The following is a 23,829-nucleotide window of genomic DNA, read 5'->3' as shown; positions in this document are numbered from 1 at the left end:
GAGGGGAGGAGAATTAGAGCGGGGGCGTAGCAGAGGTGAGCTGGGGTGGGGAGCCCTGCGGCAGCTCCTCCCCCCCGCCCTGAGGAACCCCCCCCCCCCCCCCGCGGCAGCTCCCCACCCCCCCGGCCCGGGGAGCCGTGCGGCGCTTTTTGGCGCCCCCAAATCTTGGCGCCCTAGGCAACCGCCTAGTTTGCCTTAATGGTAGCACCAGCCCTGCCTAAAGGACACATAGACTGTGCTAATTATAGAAGCTTCTATTACCTTTTGAAACTTAAGACTGTAACTCATGTATGTATCTCTGGCTTTAACCTCGTAAATAACTCTCTTGCTTCCTTTTCCTATTAATAAATCTGTAGATAGTTTATTACAGGAGCGGCTACAAGCGTTGTCTTTGGTGTGAGATCTAAGGTGCAATTGACCTGGGGTCAATGGCTGGTGCTTTGGGACTGGGAGTAACCTGAGTATTGCTGTGACTGGTGGTGTCAGGGACCATCGATCAGAAAGGCAGGTTCACCTGGGTGGCGAGACAGATCGGAGCACCCCGGGGGGATTCTCTGTGACTCCATGTTAAGGCTGTTCTAGCAGCTGAGGAGTTGACACTTGATAATTGGTTGGTGACATCGAAGTATAGAGCTCACCACCCGTTTGGGGTTTGTGCTCTAGTTCTTAACAGTCTGTGCTGAGGTTGGCACGCACACTCTTGAGTCACTGCAGGCAGTGTGACCACCCGGTCCTGGAGTGGAATTCCCAGGTGAGGTAGACCCAGCCTTCTTCCCTGTTCTTGGTGTAGAGGGGACACGTCCGGAGGCCGGCAAGTTTGGCTGTAGTGCCCTTATTCTCTGGCGATCCCCAGCTGCTAGAATAGCCCCTTAGAGGCTGTTGGTAGCTGGCCCAATGTCGAGCAGTCCTGAGCCTCAAAGGTGGCTTGCCAACATGGTGCTTCTCCCCCACTTCTCCCCCCCGCACGGGACACCGAAAGGTCAGTCCCAAATTCGATTGCGGAGGTTGAGTGGTTGGTCCCATCTTATTCGGCCTCCCCATTAAGGATCTGGATGGGGGTGGCAATCTGCCCGAAATGAAACCCCAGGTGTTATCAACCTGTGAGGGATTACACACAGCAAGGACAGAGCAATCACACAAAGGGACTATGAGGTCTTTGAACCTGCATTATCCCCACCTGAAAAGGGGACACAGGCCGTCTGTGTGTTCGTGCTGCTGTCCTAGGCGCTCTCATATTCTCCAGGCACAGCCGGTAACTGTCTTATTTAATAGACAATTACAGCGGCTGAAATCCCACTTGACACCATTTTCGCTCAAGCTGTTAGGATCTCAGATCCTGTTCTCGTTGAGCCCTGTTGCTATACACTGCAGACCCTTTGGGAACGGGCAGAGCAACCCCGGGGGCCCTAAAGTCTGAGCCCTGCTCAGATCTGCAGCACACCTTTCCTCAATTCTCTCTCTCTCTCTCCCACTTTTGAGTCCTTTGCTCCTCTGGCCCATTGCTCTCTCTGCCCCATCAGTCCCTTGCCTCTCTCCTGGCCTTAGTGACCTGCTTTCCTACTCACGCCACTGAGCGCCAAGTCCTGAGAGCTCCCCCACGCCCCCTTCATCCTGTCTTCTTTCACCTCTGCTCTTTTCCTGGCCAGCCAACCCTGTCCACTCCCAGGCCTCGCGTCCTCTGCAGGTCCTTGCCACATTCCCTTCTCAACACCATGGCACAAGGAAGGTGGGGCCAGAATCACTGGCACACTCCCGTTGCTTTCTGCTGGCCTGCTTAAGCGGGGTTCACTGCTTTTTTGCAACTCGGGGCCCGGGGCTGAGGTCAGCCTCCACTTGCTTCTGCGTTCAGGGTTGCTCAGCTAGAGTTTATTGATCCTTAGGATGCAACAAAAACAGCACCAGACAGGGCGTAATTGACCTTCGCTCGTTTCACTTTGTCTGCTTTCCGCAATTCAACCTGTCACGGATCCAGAAGGAACCTGCCAAACCCCACACCTGGCGCAGGACAGAGGTGCTGGAACAATTTTTATAATGGGGATGCTGATGATGGCAACCATGGAGTTGGTGTTCGTTATTCCTACTTCAAGCCAGGGGGCGTGGCAGCACCCCCAGTTCCAGCACCACTGGAATATGATTTCCAGGCCATTGGCCTTCCCTCGGCACCCCTTGTTTGAAGCTGGGGGGCACAGTGGGGTGTTCGTAAGGAATTCAAACGTGGGGATGCCATGCCACTTCCTGAGGCTGCAAACCCACTGCTGGTAACAGGGCACCAGGCTTCCTTGTGGGGTTTCTGCCGTTGCTAGGCCCAGCTGAAACACCATCAGGACAAGCTTCGTCCCGGTGTGCTTGCGTGCCTGATTCCAGCAGGAAGTCTGAGGTGTCTCAGGGTTGTCAAAGCGAAGCAAAAACATTGTCCAAACAATCCGGAGCCTCAAGAAAACTTTGCTGCCAATGAAGGAATTGCTGCTGGCTCTGCCTGGGGTCAGATGGAATCCAGGAGCAACGAGCCGGTAGCTTTTTGTCTTGTGTTCATAACAGATCCTCCTTAATCCCACTGCGCCTTAGAAACACCTTTGAAGGCAATCGGAGCTGGATCAGACCCTTAAGGTGGGATTCACAAAGGGACTTAGGAGCCTAAGTCTGAGTCCCAGTTTTGGCTCCACAAAACTCCCGCTGAACCCAGTAGGCCCTGAAACTCCCTCAGTGCCTGAGTTGTCAGGGTAAACGTTCCCTCAGCGCCTGTGTTCCTGCCTCCGGGCAGGCGCACTGCTGCCGCCCTCTGGGTGTCCGGACACCCATCTCCCACCTCAGCCCCTCAGGGCCGGCGCTACCACTAAGGCAAACTAGGCGGTTGCCTAGGGCGCCAAGATTTGGGGGCGCCAAAAAGCGGTGCCCCCAATTTTTTTTTACAGCGTTCCTGGGCCACTCCTCTTGTCCCGTCTCGCAGGCTTGCAGCGCCAATCAGCTGTTTGGCGCCGCAATCAGCTGTTTGGCGCCGCAAGCCTGGGAGGGGAGGAGAATTAGAGTGGGGGCGGCGTGCTCGGGGAGGAGGCGGAGCAGAGGTGAGCTGGGGTGGGGAGCTGCTGCACGGCTCCCCGGGCCGGGGGGGTGGGGAGCTGCCACGGGAAGGGGGTGCCTCAGGGTGGGGGAGGAGCTGCCGCAGGGCTGGGGGGGGGGACGCAAGGTGGAAGTTTCGCCTAGGGCGCGAAACCTTGCACCGGCCCTGCAGCCCCTGAGCAATTCCCAGCCCAGGGGAAGAGGCTGCCTACCGGATTGTGTCCCATTCAGAATCTGGCCACCAGAGGAGGAGGAGCCCACCTCATTACTTTTAGCCCCATGGTTAGAGCACCCACTCTCCCACTCTGGCCCAGTGACTCTTTAAGTATCTATATGCAGAGGAATAGCTTCAACGGCAGAGACTGAGGGAAACCCCCGATCAGACTGTCCCATAACTCAGCAGTTAGATTAGATCAACCTCCTGGGCGGGGGGACCCCTGTTCGAATCCTTTCTCCCCCTCAGACAGAAGGGAGAATTGAACTTGGGTCTCCCACATCCCCGGGGAGTGCTCTAACCCCTGGGCTAAAAGCTATGAGGCAGGCTTGTCCTCTGGCCATTTTGTGTGGAGGAAACACAAGGAGGAAGGTACAAGACGGGAAGCCTCCTGATTCATACTGAGAAAGTAGGGCAATCGGCTAGTTATCTTAGGTGCATGTACACAAATGCAAGAAGCCTGGGAAACAAGCAGGAAGAATTGAAAGTCCTGGCACAATCAAGGAACTATGACGTGATTGGAATAACAGAAACTTGGTGGGGCGGTTTACATGACTGGAGCACTGTCATGGATGGTATAAACTGTTCAGGAAGGACAGGACGGGAGGAAAGGTGGAGGAGTTGCATTGTATGTAAGAGAGTGGTATGATTGTTCAGAGCTCCAGTTTGAAACTGGAGAAAAGCCTGTTGAGAGTCTTTGGGTTAAGTTTAGAGGCGAGAGCAACCAGAGTGATGTTGTGGTGGGCGTGTGCTATAGACCAGCAGATCAGAAGGATGAGGTAGATGAGGCTTTCTTCGGACAACTAACTGAAGTTTCCAGATCACAGGCCCTGGAACTAATGGGGAACTTCAATCCCTTGACATCTGCTGGGAGAGCAATACAGAGGTGCACAGACAATCCCAGAAGTTTTTGGAGAGTGTTGGGGACAACTTCCTGGTACAAGTGCTGGAGCAACCGACTAGGGTCTGTGCTCCTTTTGACCTGCTGCTTACAAACAGGGAAGAATTGGTAGGAGAAGTAGAAGTGAGTGGCAATCTAAGCAGCACTGACCATGAGATGGTTGAGTTCAGGATCCTCACAAAAGGAAGAAAGGAGAGTAGCAAAATACAGACCCTGGACTTCAGAAAAGCAAACTTAGACTCCCTTAGGGAACTGAGGGGCAGGATCCCCTGGGAGGCTAATATGAGGGAGAAAGGAGTCCAGGAGAGCTGGCTGTATTTTAAAGAAGCCTTATTGAGGGCGCAGGAACAAACCATCCCGAAGTCCAGAAAGAATAGCAAATATGGCAGGCGACCAGCTTGGCTTAACAGTGAAATCTTCGGTGAGCTTAAACTCAAAAAGGAAGCTTGCAAGAAGTGGAAATTTGGACAGATGCCTAGGGAGGAGTATAAAAATATTGCTAGAGCATGCAAGGGTGTAATCAGGAAGGCCAAGGCACAACTGGAGTTGCAGCTAGCAAGGGATGTGTAGTAGAAACCCTTCTTGTTGCCCAGGTATGTGAACAACAAGAAGGTGGTCAGGGAAAGTGTGGGACCCTTACAGAATGGGGGAGGCAACCTTGTGACAGATGATGTGGAAAAAGCTGAAGTACTCAATGCTTTTTTTGCCTCGGTCTTCACAGACAAGGGCAGCTCCCAGACTGCTGCACTGGGCAGCACAGCATGGGGAGGAGGTGAGCAGCCCTCAGTGGTGAAAGAACAGGTTAAGGACTATTTAGAAAATCTGGACATGCACAAGTCCATTGGGCCGGATCTAATGCATCCGAGGGTGCTGGGGGAGTTGGCTGATGTAATTGCAGAGCCATTGGCCATGATCTTTGAAAACTCGTGGCAATCGGCGGAGGTCCCGAACAATTAGAAAAAGGCAAATTTAGTGCCCATATTTTTAAAAGGGAAGAAAGAGAACCCGGGGAACTACAGACTGGTCAGCCTCACTTCAGTCCCCGGCAAAACCATGGAGCAGGTCCTCAAGGAATCCATTTTGAAGTACTTGGAGGAGAGGACAGTGATCAGGAACAGTCAACATGGATTCACCAAGGGCAAGTCATGCCTGACCAACCTGATTGCCTTCTAGGATGAGATAACTGGCTCTGTGGATATGGGGAAAGCGGTGGATGTGCTATATCTTGACTTTAGCAAAGCTTTTGATACGGTCTCCCACAGGATTCTTGCCAGCAAGTTTAAAAAAGTATGGGCTGGATGAATGGACTATAAGGTGGATAGAAAGCTGTCTAGATTGTCGGGCTCAATGGGTAGTGATCAATGGCTTGATGGCTAGTTGGCAGCTGGTATCAAGCGGAGTGCCCCAGGGGTCGGTCCTGGGGCCAGTTTTATGATCTGGATGATGGGATTAATTGCACCCTCAGCAAGTTCACAGATGACACTAAGCGGTGGGGAGAGGTAGATACACTGGAGGGTAGGGATAAGGTCCAGAGTGACCTAGACAAATTGAAGGATTGGGCCAAAAGAAATCTGATGAGGTTCAACAAGGACAAGTGCAGAGTCCTGCACTTAGGAAGGAAGAATCCCATGCACTGCTACAGGCTGGGGACTGACTGGCTAAGCAGCAGTTCTGCAGAAAAGGACCTGGGGATTACAGTGGACGAGAAGCTGGATATGAGTCAGCAGTGTGCCCTTGTTGCCAAGAAGGCTAACGGCATATTGGGCTGTATTAGTAGGAGCATTGCCAGCAGATCGAGGGAAGTGATTATTCCCCTCTATTCGGCACTGGTGAGGCCTCACCTGGAGTATTGCGCCCAGTTTTGGTCCCCCCACTACAGAAGGGATGTGGACAAATTGGAGAGAGTCCAGCAGAGGGCAACAAAACTGATTAGGGGGCTGCGGCACATGACTTATGAGGAGAGGCTGAGGAAACTGGGCTTATTTAGTCTGCAGAAGAGAAGAGTTGGGGATTTGATAGCAGCCTTCAACGACCTGAAGGGGAGTTCCAAAGAGGATGGAGCTCGGCTGTTCTCAGTGGTACCAGATGACAGAACAAGGAGCAGTGGTCTCAAGTTGCAGTGAGGGAGGTCTAGGTTGGATATTAGGAAACACTATTTCACTAGGAGGGTGGTGAAGCACTGGAATGGGTTCCCTAGGGAGGTGGTGGAATCTGCATCCTTGGGGGTTTTTAAGGCCCGGCTTGACAAAGCCCTGGCTGGGATGATTTAGTTGGGGTTGGTCCTGCTTTGAGCAGGGGGTTGGACTAGGTCAGGGCCGGCTCCAGGCACCAGGCAACCAAACACATGCTTGGGGCAGCGCCTGGTAAGGGGCGGCCAATCTTAGGGTGGCGGGGGGCAGCGCGGCACGGCATTCTGTGGGGGGGGGCGCTCTGGCGGCGCGGCATTCCGCGGGCGGGGGGGGGGCGCTCTGGCGGCGTGGTGCTCGGCGGGGGGGGCGGGCTCCGGCGGCGCTCGGCGGGGGTGCGGCACGGGGCGCGGCGCTCGGGGAGGGGGTTCCGGTGGCGCGGCGCGGCGCTCGGCGGGGGGGCGGGCTCCGGCGGCGCGGCGCTCGGCGGGGGGGGTTCGGGGGGCGGCGCTTTTTTTTGCTGCTTGGGGCAGCAAAAAAGTTAGAGCCGGCCCTGGACTAGATGACCTCCTGAGGTCTCTTCCAATCCTAATCTTCCATGATTCTATGAGTGACACAGGCACCTTATTCGTTCCCGCAAGAAATGACTTAGGTGCCGCAGTTATCTACCCCCAGGCAGCGGGTTCCTGTTCGTGGATCATTAGCAGAGCCAGGCAACTTCCTGCCAGCTGGACTTAGGTGCCTATCTCTAAGAGAGGGGCAGGGCTTAGGTACACCCCTCTGGGCAGCATCTCCCACTGGCGAGCTTAGTGGCTCCCAGCCTAGCGAGCTGGCTTTTGTGGATCTCTTTGATAGGTACCTCTCTCTCCCCGTTCATTGTACCGGGAGCCTAGACACCTAACTCAGGCTTTGTTGTCCCAGTGCGGTTCCTGTGATTTTCTAGGCACTGAACAGCTAAGTCCCTTTGTGGCTCTTGGCCTTAATGCTTAAGCAGTACTAGAGTGGTTGTGATGAATCATTTGTAGGACAAGGGCATTCAGCAAATTAATGGGGTCTTTAACAATAAAAGTAGAGTCCAGGGTTTGCTCCGCACCCCCAAGGAATCAGACCTCTCTTTAGGTGCCTGCATGTGGATTAAGGAGCCTAACTTTTAGGGTTGTGGGGCTGATCATTGTGGCCGTCATAATTAACCTGCCTGGACGCTGTAAAAGAAACAAAACAAAAAATACAGCCCCCCAACTTTGTCCTGTGCCCTAGACTTGGTCTACTCTAGATCATGGCTTGGCTCGTCTAACGGCCTCACTGCCTTCCCTCTGATCAAGCCAACCGTCTCGTTTGGGTTGACCCTGCGACAATGGGAGTAGGGTGGCCAGATAGCCCACAAGTAATTGCGGGGGACAACAGATGAAAAACAGGGATGGGAGGGGGGTCAAAGGGCAGTAATGAGGGATCAAGACGGGGACACCGAGCAGAGAGTCCCCGACAGCATCCACTGCTGCACAAAGGCGTCTAGGGAGTCAGTGGATGCCACCGAGAGGAGCTCTGCTCAGAGGCGTGAATGGACAAGGGAACAGAAACAGGCCCCACCGTCGCAGAGCGCCCCGTCCAGCGTCCTAGGCGGGTGGCCGTCTGGGCCAGCACCAGGAGGAGGTTGACAAGGAGGTCTCATGACTTTGTGGGGCCTGACTTCTGAAAGGGGTTAGGATTCAGTGCGCGTTATGGGCAAAGGGTCTGGTGTGAGTTAGATAACAGGACGGTCGTGTTGCTAAGCAGAGCACTTGTTCCAGTGGTTTAACTCTTCCGCCAAAGGGGAGGGCTGGTATTTGGGCAGAGGCACGGGTCTGGGGACCCAGGACTTCCTTCCCCAACCTTGGGATACCCCCCTTGACAAGAGGCATCACCTAGGATTTGGGGAGTTTAGCCCAGGATCCTCGCGACAATGTCTGTCACACAGGCAGGTGGAGAAGCAAGAGCATGGTTGAATAATTCAGACCCTCTACAGATCTCCTCCAACCCATGTCCCCAACTCACACTGATCTAGCTGTCCAGGTTCTTCTACGGTCACTATCACCATAGTATTTGGATGGGTTCTGACCCCGTTCACTGCAGTTCGGATACAGAACGGTCCCAAAGTCGGGGTCTGTTCATACCCTTGTCTGGCTCCTAGCACGAACTCTTGCCCTCTTCTGGAGTACCAGAGAGCAGTGCTGCACGGTAAGCCAAGCCACAGTTCCCATTCAGTTCCTGCTTCCCTCTGAGCTCGGCTCAGCATGTCTCCGCGTTCTTATTGTGTAATGTGGAACAGAAGCTGCTTCACCCTTTCATCAACCCTGGCTCCAACAATAGCGCGAAGAGGCACATTAATGGCATCATGTTCCCCTGGCCACTGGCTGTTTCCGAACAGCGGGATGCCCGCACAACCCTTCCAGCTGCTTTGCAGAAACTACGTCTCCGCAAAAATCCTAGCAGAGTTCAAAAAGAGGAACGGCCTGACAAGCAATAAAGCGGGAGGCTTTCTCCTAAAGAACAACGTGGCCCAATCTAAGATCAAGTTAGGAGCTGAAGCAGGAGAGGAGGGCATCTGGCTAAAAGTCCTCCTTGACAATAGTGCTGGGCAAAATCCATCCGGTTTGGTGTTTGCGGTTCCCTTGCAATGAACCAGAAGCCCAGAGACGCATGAACATTCTTCTGGGGGGTGCCGCTGTGAACTGGAGCCTCTGACGGCAATGGGCATAAATAAGGCGATGTTTTAGTCACGGGTATTTTTAGTAAAAGTCATGGATGGATCAATAAACAAAAATTCACGGCCCGTGACCTCTCCATGACTTTTACTATATACCCCTAACTAAAACTTGGGCTGGGGGGCCACGAGTGCTCTGGGGGAAAGGGGTTCGGGGGTGCCATGGGTGCTGGGGCAGTGGCTCGGGACCCCCACAGGTGCTGGGGCAGAGGCGGGTGGTGGCACATGGCCTGGGACCCTCGCTGGCACTGTGGGGGGTGTGGGCAGCGACACACGGCCCGGGACCCCTGCTGGTGCTGGGGGGGTGGCCGGGCGGCAGCACGCAGCCCGGGACCCCACTGGTGCTGGCGGGGGGTGGAGAGGGTTGGCGGGGCTGGCAGGCTCCCTACCCAGCTCCAACTGGCAGGTCCCTGCAGCTCCAGGGGAAGGGGCAGACAGGGGGACTCCGCGCACTGCTCCCTCCACAAGCGCCGGCTCCACAGCTCCCATTGGCTGGGAACAGCAGCCGATGGGAGCTGTGGGGCCGGTGCCTGTGGGCGTGGGCAGTGCGCGGAACCCACTGGCCCCTCCGCTTAGGAGCTGCAGGGACCTGCTGGTGGGAGCCGGGGAACCCTCCCCCCCGAGGTAAGCGCCACCCTAGCCCCCTGCCCCAGCCTTGAGCCCTCTCCCACAGACCCAAACTGCTGCTGCTGGCCCAGGGCCTGCTCGGTTTGGCTGTCACAGTAATAGCTGAAAGCACTGTTGTTTGAGCGAGCATTAGCACAGCGCATCATTGTAGAATACTATAAAATATTTTTTTTACAAGGGAATTACTGGGGATGGATGTCAGGAGACCCGGGTTAGATTCCCAGCGGTGACACTGCCTCCTTGGGTGATCCTGGGCAAGTCACTGCCCCAATATGTGCCTCAGTTTCCCCATCTGTAAGAGAGAATGAGGCTTGTTTTCCTTTGTACAGCATTTCTTTGAGCTCAGAAGGGAAGGGGCAGCATGAGCTCATGTGGCAACAGAAAAAAATCTCAGGACTACCCCCCCTCCCACCATAAATGCTGGAACCAACCATCTAACCCTAAAGAAAGGGAGCGTGATTCTAACCCCCTAGAAGCTTTTCATGACCCCCCATGGGGGTCACAAACTCCCCCGCCCCGCTTGAGAACCCATGAACTAGATGACACAACTTGTTGCCCTCAGGCCAAAATGATCCTCCACTTCAGGATAATTTGTGTCATCCGGGCACCGTGCCGGATCCTAGTCGCCCCCTCCTGAAGCCCCATCTCCAGCAGCGAGACTCTCCTAAGCAGCAGCCGTAAGGCACTTGAGCAGCTCATTAGCCGAGTCACGAGCGCCCTGAATCACACAGAGGCCGTGGGAGTTGAGCACTTGCAGTGAAACATCTCGTAACGAGACATCTTGTGAGGGGCACAGAGACGCCGTGTATCGCCGAGGGCCAAAACAAAACACATCCCAAGAAAGTCAAAAAGAATGAAGTTAGCAGCTTTTTACGTCAACGACGAGACCTGGTTCTCGCACTGCGGAGAGGCCGGGGTCCGGCTGTGAGCTAGGGCGCTAGAACGGGATGTCAGAAAACGAATGTTCTAATAATACGAGGCTGAATCCGGCAGCCCTCACTCAGGCACCCAAATAAATGTGTTAGTCTCTAAGGTGCCACAAGGACTCCTCGTTCTTTTTGATATCTCCCACAGAGGCACATTACTCCTCCGAGGGTGCAATCTGCCTCCGTGGAGGGCAGCCACCCTCCTGTGAGTTTAAAGGGGTGACGTTTATTCTCTAATGCATATTTGTGAGGACTGATCCAGCAAGCATCTGTAGAAACCCCCCTAATCTTAGGATACTCCAGCCACACTTGACTCTGCCATGTCAGGCCGGAGATCCCACTGGATCAGAGGATTTCTTTGAACAGCTTGCTTCCGGGTGGACCTTAATTTTGCCAAGAGCTGCCATTCTTCGCAGGAATGTGTGTGCTTCTCTTCCCAACAGCCCTGGAGAGCAGAGAGGGATAAGAAAGCCAGCGATGCTGCTGCGCATCTGTGGGGCGCACCAACAACTCGCCGAAAGCTGGTGCGGGATGGCTTGTTTCTGGTTTTGCAGGACTGCCTGAGTTCGTGCAGCGGCGGGCGCATCTGCAGGTACAGCAGGAGTTGCATTTGATGGCCAGTTTTAGCAGCTGCTGTTGGACCAGTGTCCCCGTGGAACACAAAGAGGAATACTTCACTGAGACCTTTGCTTAGAGACGGTCTGGACTCAGACTCACTCCCACGGCCCAGGGTGGTATCTAACAGGCCTCTGGGGATGATGCCTTTGCTCAGTCGGAGTCTCACGAGGCTGGGGGAGACTGGGACACCACTTGGGAGCACCCCATACAAGCCCTCCTCACACAGACCCACCCTTTTCTGCAGAATTTAAACCTCCATCTAAAACCAATTAAGCGTCAAGGAAATCTTCCAAATGTGACCCAGTGCAGAGATGTCTTACTAGCTGCAGACAGACTGAAACAATGCTTCTGAGGGGAGTGAACTGCTTAGCTCATCTCAGGAGGGTGTTTACTCTGAAACCTAGTGATGACGGTGACAACACAGAAACTGAAAGCTTTCCTCAGCTGATCATTTGGGTAGAAATTTTTGTGAGTGTGATTACACCCTGACAGTGCAGGCAGAGATGGAGTAGCCCAGCACCCCTTTCATTCCCAACCTGAGTCTTGGCTGAAGGATGAAAGTAAGCACTAGTTTTCCATGCTTTGGCCCAGTGTGACATTACCCAGGGTACAATCTGAACTGTTGAACAGCTGTGTTCTCCAATGTGGGATGCATTTTACACTGCTTCGCTGTGAGAACAACCATTCCTGATCTGCTCACACAGCCTCCAGCATGTCAATTACTCCCAGCTATGCTGTCTGAGTGCTATGGCCAGCCACGCTCGAATTACACTGCAGAGCCACACCAGCAAATTCCCAGTCCCAGTCTTTCCCCCAGAAACGTGTGTCTTGTACTGCCCAGCCTCTTCTGGACAACACAAGCTCATATAAAGTCTGTCATTTTATTAATAGAAAATGATATGCCCAGATCCTCTTAGCTCAAGTGGAGTTTCCCAAACACTTCAAGCAAAACACACTAGTTTAGATAAAACAATAAGTTTATTAACCACAGAAAGGTAGATTTTAAGTGATTACAAGTACTGAGGCATAAAAGTCAGAATTGGTTACTGTGACGGGGCAGCCCCGCCCCGCACTAGTCCCGGCAGCGCCAGACAAGTAGCTCTGTCGGCGGAAGTCCCGCCCCGTTCGTACTGGGCAAGCTCCAAATGCTCAGGGAGTATAAAAAGAGGGAACTCAGCTCAGTCTGGTCTGGCGGCTGCAGGAGAAGCACCTATAGGGAGAGCTCCGGCCGAGGACCAGCCCGCACTCTTGAAGCTACCGGGAACCGAGGCCTCTCCAGGCCTGTGCAAGGCCTCACTGCGGGAGGAACCAGAGGAGGCAACAGACCCCGAGACTTGCGGAGAACCAGAGGAACCGTGGGAGACCCCAACGGCTGAGCTGGTAGGAAGCGACCCGGGGGGAGTGACGGACTTGTATCTCGGCCCCGGTAAGCCTCAGTGTGTTTCGGTAGGACCCCCCGCTGAGTCAGTAACAAGGTCCCACTGCCCTGTGACGAGGGCTAATTCCCTGGACTCTGGCCACTAGGCTGTGCTGCCCTGTGACGAGGGCTAATTCCCTAGACTCTGGCCACTAGGCCGTACTGCCCTGTGACGAGGGCTAACTCTGTGGACTCCGGCCACTAGGCCGTGCTGCCCTGTGACAAGGGCTAATTCCCTGGACTCCGGCCACTAGGCCGTGCTGCCCTGTGGCGAGGGCTAATTCCCTGGACTCCGGCCACTAGGCCGTGCTGCCCTGTGACGCAGGGGTTAAACCCTCACAGTTACAAAGAAATAAAAGGTACAACACAACTAATACCTAACGCAACAAGCTAAGTGAATTCAAAATAAAAGTCTCTCTCACCACATGCTTCAGTAGTCTTACTGGCTGAAATCCTTTCAGACAAGATCCCTCCCTCGGTCCTGAACTGTTTCTTTATTTCTCTGGTGTCGTGGCTGCCATGGGTAGAGAGAAAGGGATGAATATTTTGGGATGTCTGTTCCCCATTCTTACACCTTTTCCTCTTTGAGAATCATCTCCAGCTGAGGTTCGGACGACAGAAAGTCTGTGGGGATGGGAACTTCCAGCTGTTTCTTTGCCATAATGTAAATTTCTCACTCCCACCCTTTTCCAAGTATCCATGTGATAGTCCATTTGATTTTGTTGACACCTGGCTGAAGCATCAGTTTGCCTTTTGTCTCTGTGGAACTGGTTTGTGACTGCTTCCCCAGATTTGGAATATGTCTTAGTAACATCATGCAGTAGAACCTTATAACTTTATATACAATGTTGCCACACATATTTTACCAGGACAATAATGATCAGCAAATTATGAGTTTTCAGGTGATACCTTACAAGACATAGTTTGTACAAATTTTATCATAGTCTTGAAAAGGGGGTGGACATAGGGATACAGACTGTCACACTCAGTCAGTTCTGTTGTAGCGGTCTATATGCCCATTCCAGACAGGTCTCCCGTAACCAAAGACGTATAGACTCGGCATGTAACAGGCCTTCTACAGAGTCTTGCATGGTAAACACGGGACACATGGGGCCCTGTTTTCCTTCTGCATCCTTGTATGGCTGAAAGCACATCAGTCATTACTGTTATCAGACTGTGTGGTTTGTGCAGGACAGTAATATTCGTAAATTCTTAGATTATAATGTCAGAAAAGGGAACACTGTGATTCTCTCCTGCATAACCCAGGCCATAGGACTTCCCTGAACTGATCCCTGTTTGGACTAGAGCATCTCTTTTAGAGGAACCTCCCATCTTGCTTTTAAAATGGCCAGTGATGGAGAATCCACCAGGACGCTGGGTAAGATGTGCCAATAGTTAGCTACGCTCCCTCTAAAAACGTGTGCCTGCTCCCCAGTCTGAATGAGCGAACGCATCTGCATGGCTGCTATTTGTATTTATCGTAAGGACGTTTCAGTCCCTCCCATGCAGAATAAGCCCCTTAATGACTCCCCAGAGCCCGTGGGGGCTGGTGTGGGATGGAAGATCCTGAGCTATATGGACAGAAGGGAAAGTGAGAGGGGAGGGGTTTATCTCTCCAGACCAGAGAAGGAAAATATCTCCTATCAGGAGAGGAGACTGGAGAGGCCAGGGAAGCAGTGGGAGCACATAATGGGATGCCAGCCACCCCCACGCTACCAGCTGAACAACAGTGCATGCCAGGTCCTGCTCGTCACATAGCCCCAATCAGCCTTTTCCACCAGCAAGTCGCTGGGAGAGGCGCTGTGTGATTGAAGAGGACTTGTGGGGGCTTATCTCCCCCAGCAGGTGCTGGAGCAAAGAGAGAGGGGATGCATTGATCTGACAGCAGCAGGATGTTAGGTGAAGAAACAGCCCGAGGGTGAGGCAGTGATGTAAAAATGATGTAAAGAAATCCCTTCTACTGCCCCGCCGGCGCCTCGCCCTGGGGCTGCCACCAGCCCTTAGGGCAGTGGTTCCCAAACGGGGGTTCGTGAACCCCTGGGGGTTCGCGAAAAATGTTACAGGGGGTTCTCAGAAAAAAATTCCCTAATGGCGGACAGAGCTGTCCCTAGGGACCCCGGGCAGCACGGGGCCAGCAGCCCCTGGACTTCCAAGAGCTAAGCAGATCAAAGCAAGCATATCTATCACACTGAGGAGATTTAAACTTCAAGACTCCTTATAAGAAATGGAAAGGGAGGTGGATATTTTTTGCTGTTTTTAAAATTAAATAGGCAGCTAGGATTGTTTTTAAAATGATTATGAAGAACAAGTTTAAGCTTTGTAGTAACGTGCGTTGTTTGCCTGGACTGCTCAAGACCTGAATGCTTGTGTAGGAGGAACTCTTTGAGTTGGCTTCTTAGATACCTTCATGCTGTTTCACATCTGATACTCCTTGATGAAACATAGGAGCCCATAACAGGCTTATTCAAAGTGATACAAGCTACGAAAGTGAGATCTTGGAAGAGTGTTGCCGTTTTCATAATGTAATAAAAATACTGGAATTATAAATGATAATTAATAATAAATAGTGTGTAATAAGCATGTCATAAAAACAATTTTTATATTTCCAAGATCACTGCTTTTATAATTTATGTGCAGGTAGAGGAGAAAATCCCTGGAAATATTCATTTTTAGGAGGGGGGTTCGTGAGACTTGACATTTTAGTGAAAGGGGTTCACAGGTTGTTAAAGTTTGAGAACCACTGCTTCCCATGGGTCTGATGTCAGGGATCATTGCTGAGAGGATATGAGGTACCTCACCCTTCTGAGCTCCAGTCATTCCCAGCTCAGGCATGCGTCCACCTGTCTGCCCAGCAGGGCCAGGGCCGGCTCCAGCTTTTTTGCCGCCCCAAGCGGCGAAAGAAAAAGAAAAGAAAAACCCGATTGAGCTCCCGCCGAAGTGCCGCCGAAGAGGAAGAGACAGAGTGAAGGACTCGCCGCCGAATTGCCGCCGAAGACTACAGCGGAGCGCTTGACGGATGGACTGCCGCCCCTTTCTATTGGCCACCCCAGGCATCTGCTTCCTTCACTGGGACCCAATGAGAGGATTTTTCCTACGTGACTAGTGATTTTGGATGCACAACTTGACAGCCCTTAAAGCAGTGGTTCTTAACCTGGGGTGCACACACCCCCTGGGGGTGCAAGATGCCCTTTCTGGGGGTGCGAGGCATGCCAGGTTTTTTTAGAAGGTAAATCATCGAAAACACAAATTAAGCACAGGCACATAAGTACAACTGCTTTGTTTCATCAAACCTCTGTATTTATTAACATTATACATTTTTTAACGATTACTGTAATATACAAACAAAAAATATATCTAGGTTTAAAGAACTGACCTACTTCAACGATGTTTGATAAGGGGTGCGAGAACATATTTTGAGAACCAAAGGGGTGCAGGCTGCAGTAAAGGTTAAGAACCACTGCCTTAAAGGGACCTGGTTTCCAGAGGGTGGGGCTGGGTGCGCTCTGAAAACCAGGCCTCTTTGAGGGATGTCCTTTGAGAGTTGTGCCCCCAAAGTCACTTTGAGCATTTTTGCCCTTGTGCCAAGATTTTTCATCTTGGAGACCCAAAGTTTCTCTCCTTGCCACCTGGCCCTGCGTCCAACACGGGGGCAAGGTGGCCTACATAACGAGAAAACATTGGGGAGCTGTGCATGGGTTTGCCTCTTTCGGGTGTAGGAAGAAAGCTGAAAAATGTGTGTATGTTAGTGGGGTTATACTTGGTTTTTAAAAAAAAGGGTTTTTTCCCCTTGCTTATGTTTATGCTAGAAATGTCGCTCTTGTCTGCCTTGGGAGACTCTGTGGGTGACTGGAGAACAGGTAGGATTGTGAAATCATAGTGACCTCAAGAGTGAAAACGGATTCATTAAGAGAGGAAGGGTTTTTTGAAACTCTTTAATGTTCATTGGTCTTTTCTCAGCACCCTGTTCAACTCGAAGAGTGGGCAGGAAGCTCCCGCTGTTAAACCATCTCACCCTCTCCCCTTAGTCACCCAAAGAGTCCTCCAGCAAAAACAGGAAATATGATGCATTTCAAGTCAAATATATAAAAAAGAAGCAAACAACGGCCCAAGCCCATTTTTGTGGTGTTTCCTTTCTGGGTTGCCTCTAAAGGGACGTACTCCCCTAGCACAGAGTCATTCGTTATGTCATTACATGTCCAGCCTGTAAGAGTCCTGAAGTTTTCTGGACCAGCAGTAACATTGTCATGACACAAGTCTGTATCATTAGATGCCTAAATCTCCTCGCACTCACACCAGTTTTACAGCCATGGGGCCAGCTCTTCAGCTGGTTTAAATCAGCGTCACTCTACTGACTTCAGTGGAGCAATGCCGGTTTACACTGGCTGGGGATCTCGGGCCAGATTTACACCAGTATTTAGGCACCGAAAGACGCGGAGAGGTATCTAGTGGAATTTCCAAAAGCACTGAAGTCCCATTGAAATCATTTGGAACCTGTTAGGTGCTGAGCTCTTGTGAAAATCCCGGCAGAAGTGTCACACTTTGGGGGGGGGGGGCACTGCAGCTTTCCTGGAGCCAGTATGGGCACCGGAGCAGTGAAGCTACGGTAACATGGGCTTCAATGCAGGCTGTACAAGCCCACCCAGGACCCTGGTAATTAGTCAGCTGAACCCCGTGCGGACGTGGCTTCGGTGCTCCAGCACCAGAGCCAGCTAGATTAAAGATAGCCCGGGAACGTCTACACTAGCTGCTGTCACCCCCCACGCAATTCTGCCGAGCTATGGCCAAGTGAGGATGGAGAATCACTAAGACCAATGCTTGTGGGCTCAGAAATGGGTAATTAGCCTGGAGACCTTCCGCTGTCTGTACCTGTAGGGGGTTTGCAAGCTGATGTATTATGATCACGATGAGTAATTCATTATTCATTGTTACTATCATTACAGTATTATTTATCTCAACGTTTCAATACAGCCCTTTGCTGCAGTATCCAGGCAGCTGGCTGTCTCTGTTTAAAAGGAGTGGGTTTTTTGCAGAAGACAAAGAGAATATGTTCCTATAACTCACAGAGACACTCTGTGTTTGGGAGAGAGGCTTCCTTTATGCATGCTGGTCTGGAGAGACTCCCGTGGACAGGCTGCCAGAGACAGAGACTTTTAGCTGCAAAAGCAATCTTGCTTTGCCCTGCTCTGCTGTAGGGAACATTCACATACCTTCCAACGCAAGCTTTGTGCCTGGCTGCTGACGATTCCTCTCGTGTCATAGAATATCAGGGTTGGAAGAGACCTCAGGAGGTATCTAGTCCAACCCCCTGTCCATCTAGGTGCCCTTATTTTCAGTGATCTTTTAGCTTGTGATTTTCTTTCTAGACTGATAATCCCCCCACTCTAGAAAATCCAGAATCAATAGGTGATAATCCACGCCCTACTCTAATAGCCCTTTGTCCTTTTCTCGGGACTTTCATCCAAGGAACTCAAAATGTTTTATGAGCAAGAATGAATTAAGCCTTGCAACCCACTCGGAAACCAGAGAATTTTATTCGCCCTATTTTGTACAAGAGGCACAAAGCAGCTCTTGGGAGTTTTGCAAGACCACATAGTGAGAAAGTAGCAGAGCAGAGACTAGAACCCAGAAATCCTAGCTCCGCGGCCCTGGCTTTAACCACTATATACAGTGCACCAAGGAGTTCTGTGGGACTGCCCCCCTCCGAACCAGCAGGGAATGGGGCCCCCGGGCTGTCTTGGAATACTGTACCTGCTGACTTGGCTGTGTGGATCTGAGGCCCACACACGCAGTAAGTCTCTGAGGCCTGTTTCATTCCCAAGGGCTGAAGCTGAACACAGGTTACGTTGAACGTGCGGCACTTGATTAAACCCTGCGGACTGCTCTGTCCATGCGGCTGAGTCGCGTCCAGCCGAACTCCCAGCATTCCCTGTTCCACTGGTGTGGTGTCCCGTCCAGAACAGTGCCTCCAGGGAGGTGACTCCCATTCCAATGATCATGATACAAGGTCCAGCCGTTCCTTATTGCAGAACATGAGTGGAGGATGTGATGGTCATTTACAGAGAACCACCATGCTTCCCCCCCTTTCAGCCCCAAATTTGTCATGAGGCACCTTGGCGTCAGCGTGAAGCACCCGTTATTGCCTATCCAGTGCCTATTCTCTGGATCGATCTGTTCTCCATTGATGTCCACCAGACATGACATACACACTTGGCATTGGCCTAAATCTGCTCCCGTCCAAGTCAGGGCAACTTTAACCCTCTATACGGCACTGGTGAGGCCACATCTGGAGTATTGCATCCAGTTTTGGTGCCCCCACTACAGAAAGGATGTGGACAAATTGGAGAGTCCAGCGGAGGGCAACGAAAATGATTAGGGGGCTGGGGCACATGACTTATGAGGAGAGGCTGAGGAAACTGGGGTTATTTGGTCTGCAGAAGAGAAGAGTGAGGGGGGATTTGATAGCTGCTTTCAACTACCTGAAGGGGGGTTCCAAAGAGGATGGAGCTCGGCTGTTCTCAGTGGTACCAGATGACAGAACAAGGAGCAATGGTCTCAAGTTGCAGTGGGGGAGGTCTAGGTTGGATGTTAGGAAACACTATTTCACTAGGAGAGTGGTGAAGCACTGGAATGTGTTACCTAGGGAGGTGGTGGAATCTCCTTCCTTAGAGGTTTTTAAGGTCAGGCTTGACAAAGCCCTGGCTGGGATGATTTAGTTGGGATTGGTCCTGCTTTGAGCAGGGGGTTGGACTAGATACCTCCTGAGGTCCCTTCCAACCCTGATATTCTGTGGGTCAGCACAGAGTGGGGGCAACCGGTAGCTCGCAAAGAGCTAGATGTAGAACTGACAAAGGGAAACTGACATGCTACAGTGAGATACAAGCGCCGCCCCCCCCCCCTCCCCCACTACAAACAGAGCAGCCTCCAGCTCAGGGCTTGATTGGATTCTTCTGACTTGGTTACTTTAAAAGCTCATCAAAGCCCAGATAGCTGTTAATAAGAACAAAGCTGCTTTGTCATTTTGCCTCTGTCGTTTTAAGGGCAGGATCGCTGCTACAAGCACACAAAGAGAGGGCTAATGAGCCTGATTTTTTGAGACACTAATATTCTGCCCCCGGTCTGGAGAAAGTAGAGAAGCATAGTCATTTCCCAGCAGCCCGCCCTCCCATGGTACATGGGGACGTGAGACCCTTGGCTTGGTGGTGAAGGAACACGGAGAGCGAGGATCAACTCCCAGCTCTGCACAAGCGTCCTGGCCCCCGAGGAGTCCCACTGACCTCAAAGACCACATATGGGAATGAGGCACTGTCACGGGGCGCCTCCTCCTGGCCGCTCTGGGGATTAGCTCCTTCCAGGTCCAGGGCCCCCTGCTGCTGTCTCTGCATGCCCTACTGCTGCTGCTCTTTCAGTCTCTGCAACTCCAGCTGCTCCCGCTTCATGGCCTGGCCGGAGGGCCAAGTCACTAAGCATGTTTCCTCCTTCCAGGGAGTCCAAGTCTTCTCCAATGACCAGGCTCAGGCAGTCCTTCCAGTCACTGCCCAGCCGATGCCACTTTCCCGGTGGCTGGTAGGGGAACCCGGGCCCACCCTCTACTCCAGGGTCCAGCTCAGGGACCCTCTAGTCAGCAGCCTCCTGAACCTTGCAGCCTTCTCCCTGAGCCCTTCCTTCCCTTCTGGCTCTCCCCCGCTCTGGGTTTGCCAGCCCCACAACCCCCTCCTCCCGGGGAGTGACTGTAGGCAACCTGCCTCTGTAGCCCAGGCTCCCGTCTCCCTGGGAGTGACTGCAGAGCGCTTCCCCGCAGCCTCCCTTTTGTTGCCAATGTCCTGTCTTTATAGTCCCAGCCCAGCTTGTTCCTCCTCAAGGGCATTTACTTAGTCACCTGATTCCCCTCAGCAGCGGCTTGTGGGGGGAATTATCCCCCTTCTCAATCTGCATTAACCCTTTCCCGGCAAGTGTGGGGTAATTCCCACTCCCGCCCCCCCACAGGCACCTAGATCTCATTGCCTTTCAGGGACACGGGGTGGCCGGAGTGGAGGCGCTTTGTGCCTCTGGGCTTTGTCAGATCCGGGGCTCAATCTCTCTGGGTTGCCCAGCTGCAAAAGGAAGACGGTAACAATCCTTCTCCACCACGTTTTCTTTAGGTCGTCAGGGCAGGGACCGCATCAGTGGGGCCCCGATCTCGGCTGGGGCTGTGAGGCGTCACCCCAGTATAACTAAATAATAATATCTGCCGCGAATTGGGTGATACTCAAACTGTGCTTAGAATGTGAGGCGCAGGGAAGCCATTTTGTTTCCGGAGGGGAACTTTACTGGCCAGTGTCTTATTCGCTAGCCGTTCAGCCTACAGAATGGTCTAGTCTCCTGGGCCTGTAAGACTTCGGTCTCATTCCAGTTGTTGGATTTAGCGTGGGACTGGCGGTCTGGGATATACAGGAGGTCAGACGAGGTGATCTGCTGGCCCCTTCTGGCCTTACCCTCTGAAATTTAGCCCACTCCTAGCATCCCTTGGGCTTTCCCCACCATGCTGAGGTTGGAAAATATTCCCCCTCTCACCCTAAGTTCTAAAGAAATGGAAAATGTACCAGCCAGCATCAGGTGCTTAACGCATATCCTGCCAGTGGTTTTTGCATTCGGCCAACAGGTGGCAAGAACACGACTCTCTTTTCTTCTACAGAGACCGTAGCACCGTTTGCAAAGGGACCCGCTGTACACTGCAAGGCACAGTCATCACATGGCAGGAGATTTGAGTTGGTGCAAAAATACTTTATTGATACACAAGCGCCAGGACAGACACTAAAGGAGAAAAGGCACTTGTGCACAGAGTAAAAGTCTCCACCATTATATAGATACACGGCGTTGCAATCAAATCTACCGTCCCCTGGGGCTGCAGTGCTGTCCCTGGGCTGCACGCCACAACAACAGCAAGGAGAGAAGGTATCTCCCTACATGGGACTCACCCCTCACGCTGAAGAGAATCTCAGTGAACTGCTGGCAGTGTAGGGCCTATGACACGCAGTGGAGCAGTGCTGATTCCCCCCACCCCCAGCAGAAGGCAGCAATGCACACACTTCAGCCAGCTCCTTGCACCATTTTCACATTTGAGGGTAGAATAAAATGTCCAGAGCTCTTGTTTATGTCCAGATTCCCAGCCACAGGGTAGAATTTCATGGCACTGGGGAATGAATACACCCCATGGTAGGCCCTGGTTCCTAGGAGCTGTTACACAAGATTAATGCAGAGGAAAATGTCTACATTTGAGATGTCTGAGGTGTGCAAAGTGCTTCTTCAGGATCCTTTGGAAAAAGTTCCTCTTGGTCTTGGCAGGGAGCTCTGGGCTGGAGTAGCTCCTCTGACAGACAGTTTCTAAGGGCAGAGCCTTCTGCTTGCCCTCTGTGTCCTCTGCCTCTCCGCTCCCCAGCATGTCTGTGATCTGGCTGCCTCTTACTGGGCCGGAACTTCTTCTGGGCAAGGGGGGCCTGGCTGGTTGATCACAGCCCTGGCTCCCTTTTCTACCCTTGCAGCTGGGCTGCTGGGAACCGGGCAGCCTGCAGTCTGTCGAGTAGCCACCCCTCCAGGAGCGACCATCTGTGTGGGCGATGGGTGCCCCGGGGTCTTGGCAGTTTCCCAGCTGCTCCTGGGTGGCAGGGTGTTTCTTGGCCCCAGGACACCTGGAGGGAGCTAAGTGCAAGTGGAAAAACAAGGCCTCCTCGTTGGTCACTTGAGGGCTCTCCCCCAGGGTGACAAAACCATAAGGGGTGGTGATCTTGGGCAAGTGGGGCAGGGACAGGGCCGCCCGGGTGACGGGGTCTGGAATATCCTCCACCCGGGCGGCCAGCTCTGCCCTGGAGCAGCACGGCACGGAGCCCCGCAGGGCACGCCCGTTCTTCATGGCGGGGTCCGAGCTGCTCCTTCTGGCCTTCCGCTCGGGCTGCCCCGCGCCCGGCCTCCACAGCTGCTCCTTCCCCTTGCTGAAGAGTCTGTGGTCCTCCTGGATGGCCAGCGAGGGGATGATGAACTGCGGGATGCGGTCGGGCGTCACCACGTAAGCGAAGACGTCTCGGGCGCATTTGCCGTGGCGGGAGCTCCAGCAGAGCCTCGCGGGCTCCCAGACGGACATCTCCAGCCGGAAGGTGAACTGGCTCCTCTCCTCCGTGCCCGGGAGCCTGGTGCTCTGTGGAGCAGCCTCCTCTCACTTATACTCTCCACCGAGCCCTGATTGCTCCCCCTTCAGTGACGCTCCGTGATGACTATTACCAGACAGCCAGGGCTGCACCTGCTCTCTCCGAACAAGCCATTATTCATCAGCTGACCCATACAAAGCAGAGCAGGGAGGAGAGGAGAGGACACCCAGTCCCCTAACCTCGGCTCCCACTCGCCTTCTCAGGTGGAGCCTGTCTAGGGGCCACTTACACAGATGGGTTCCTGCCACTGCTTGGATAAGAGCAAAGGGGAACTCTTCGTCCAAGAAGCAAAGCGCCGGAGCAGGTGCTGTCCCCGGGGGCTGCGGGGCACTCGGCAAGCAGAGAGCACTTGGCTGCTAGATCCAAAGAGGAGGAAAGAATCAATCAATAGAGCATGGGCTTTTCCAGGGCTGAGGCCCGTAGGCACAAGGTATGGGGAGCAAGGGGGGCAGTGTATGTGGACAGCAAGAAGTAAATGCTCGTCTAAGTGTCAGCTCGCTTGTCTGTCTGTCTTTCTTTAACCCCTTCAGGCTTCCATGTTAACACTGAGGCCAGGTAGGATCTTTAGTTACAAAGCCACCGCTCTGCGAATGTTTGGCCCAGAAACCCCAGCTAGTATCTTTGCTGTTATTAGTTCCTGATTTGATTTTAATTGCTTCTTTTCAGCAACTCCTTGTATTTCTCTCCCTTTGTGCAGCGCCGGAGGGGCTGAGGCCTCTCTGCGGGGGCGGGGGAGTTCTCAGACTCCAGAGATGAGGAGCTGTCTCAGCCATCGCCGAATCTGACAAAGGGAGAAAATATTCTTTCATGAATGACTGGGGGGGGATGGCAGCCGGGCAGTTACAGTGGCGTGGCCCCCTAGGTGTGGGAGACCTTGAAATCATTCCCAAAGGGGGCGGGTCTTTTATCCTTCTCTCCCTGCGCGGAGGCGGAGACGCAGAATGGATGGTCCCCGAGGGAGAGGCTTTGCTCATGAAGCCTGCTCTGGGAACAGCTGCGGAAAGGCTGCGGTACATCTGTTCCTG

This window comes from Emys orbicularis, chromosome 24 (assembly GCF_028017835.1).
Source record: "Emys orbicularis isolate rEmyOrb1 chromosome 24, rEmyOrb1.hap1, whole genome shotgun sequence".
NCBI classification, from domain to species: Eukaryota; Metazoa; Chordata; order Testudines; family Emydidae; genus Emys; species Emys orbicularis.
The sequence above is the reverse complement of the archived record's forward strand: the minus strand, read 5'-3'. Positions refer to the sequence as shown.